At 38.6% G+C, this 2,278-nt stretch overlaps 1 long non-coding RNA gene across 1 annotated transcript; it reads right to left on the bottom strand.

The window, feature by feature from the left end:
• Window positions 1-788: 788 nt before the first annotated feature.
• LOC134806310 (uncharacterized) lies at window positions 789-1,549 on the bottom strand. The gene is made up of 2 exons (XR_010146506.1): window positions 1,475-1,549; window positions 789-1,284 (listed from the first exon to the last, which is right to left on the bottom strand). It is a non-coding gene; the product is annotated as an uncharacterized LOC134806310 (long non-coding RNA).
• Window positions 1,550-2,278: the final 729 nt, after the last annotated feature.

The following is a 2,278-nucleotide window of genomic DNA, read 5'->3' as shown; positions in this document are numbered from 1 at the left end:
ATGTTGTCGCGTCGCGTAGGGCGATGGTGAAAAGAAGCGGCAGGGATTAATCCGAACAATTCCTCGGAGCACTCCCCGTTATATATGCGATAGAAAATGCAGAGCGAGGCCACATCTCTACAGATTATATTTTGTACCATGGATGAACTTGAGAGTAGACGCCAACCCAAAGACGTGTATGAAGGTTGTGGTGGAATACTCGCGGCAGATGGATAAGTCGGCACAGCTGGTAGAGCGGCGGGCTAATACCCCGGAGTCGCGATCTCTCGTCTCGCTCGACGTAGAGGATTATTCAGTTCCTTTAAAAAAATTATATAAATGTCGAGTTTCGGTTAAACCAAAAATATACTTATTTAAATAATGCAGTAGAAATGGTTTAGACAATATGTACCTATTGTGTTTCTTTTGCTGCTAATAAAGTCTAAGGAACGGAGAAAGTATTCATATGTAGTATGTCAATTATTGTAGGTTGGCCATTAAAATGCGTCCATCCGTATTGATTTCTTAATATCATATGTGGATAATATATTACAAAACATAATGATTACAACCTTAATTCATATTTTACCAATGGTGAGCACATGGTGAGGCATGACGACTGTTGTAAAAACTAGGTATTTGTAAAATAAAGTAAGAAAGAGATGTTCATGACAAGAGTGTTTTATTCGAAGTAAGGTAACTAGGCAAACTTAAAATACATATATATCAAAAATAGAAAATAGAAAACTTAACAGTTGTCTGCACAAAAAAGGTCAACTACAACATCCGCCCTTAATCGAAGTTGTGCCAGACAAACACAAAACAAAAAAACTTAAGTCTCTATTCCTAAGTTAAGTATACACCGTTTATGTACTATAGGTCCTAGTGGCTTCGTTAGTACATCGGCAGGCATATCACTACTTTTGATGTATTCTAATTTAACAACATTATTTGAGACCTTTTCCCTAATAAAGTGAAATCTGGTATCTATATGTTTCGTCCTGTTGTGGTGTACAGGATTTCGAACGAGGTTGATGGCACTCTGACTGTCAGAAGCTAAATGAACTATATGTACCTGTTATCTCATAGATAAACCGTCGTAAGTAGCATGCTTCCTTCGTGGCAGACGCTAGTGCCATATATTCCGATTCGGCTGAAGATAAAGCCACTGTAGGCTGCTTCTTGGACTCCCAGGATACTGGACCTCCACTTAACTTGAAGGTGTATCCAGTGTACGACCTTCTGTCAATCGGACAATTTGCCCAGTCCGCGTCACTAAAGCCTTTTAAAGGTTCTCCACTCTTCCTGTAAACCAAGGAGTAATTTAAAGTACCCTTCAGGTACTGTAGAACCCTTTTCGCAGCATTCCAGTGTTCTTTAGTAAAGCACGTATTAAACTGGCTTAAATAGCTCGTAGCGTAAGCGATATCGGGTCGTGAGTTTACCGTAAGATACATGAGGCATCCTATTAAGTTCTGATACGGATAAGACTCACCTTCTTGACCATCAGTTCTTCTTTCCATATTCTTTTTAACTAGAGGAGTATCCACAGTCTTACAATCCTTCATGTAAAATTTTTCCAATATAGAAAGAATATAACTTCGCTGATTTAATTTAATACACTCGGAATCGCAATCAATGTGTAAACCTAAATAACATTTTAATATTCCGAGATCTTCCAAAGAAAAATATTTCGACAAATTCCTTTTGACAGTGTCAAACGTCGAATCAGATTTAAAGAAGACTATTATGTCATCGACAAAAATACCCAATATCACGAGTTCCTTAGCAAAAAGTTTTGTATAAACGCAAGGCTCGGAAGGAGATCCTGTAAAACCTATTTTTAAAAGCGTTTCATTTAACTTTTTGTTCCATGCTCGCGGTGCCTGTTTAAGGCCGTAAAGGGATTTCTTCAGCAAACAAACTTTGTTTTCTTTGCCCTTTTCGATGAAACCAAGAGGTTGCTCCATGAAAACTTCTTCTTCTAAATCTCCGTTTAGGAATGCGGTATCAACGTCCAAGTGCTTCATTCTTAACCCAATCTCTGCAGCTAACGCAAATAAAGTGCGGAGGGAAGAATGGCGAATCACAGGTGCAAACGTCTCATCGTAGTCTACTCCCTCGACTTGATGAAAGCCTTTCACGACGAGTCTCGCTTTATACTTGGTTATATTACCGTACGCGTCCTTTTTAATTTTGTATACCCATTTACATGGTATGACCTTTTTATTAGGCTTATCTACTAAGTCCCATGTGTGGAGTTTTTTCAGTGAACTATACTCATCAGCCATAGCATGCT

Source organism: Cydia splendana, chromosome 3, assembly GCF_910591565.1.
Source record: "Cydia splendana chromosome 3, ilCydSple1.2, whole genome shotgun sequence".
Lineage (NCBI taxonomy): Eukaryota > Metazoa > Arthropoda > Insecta > Lepidoptera > Tortricidae > Cydia > Cydia splendana.
The sequence above is the reverse complement of the archived record's forward strand: the minus strand, read 5'-3'. Positions and strand labels throughout refer to the sequence as shown.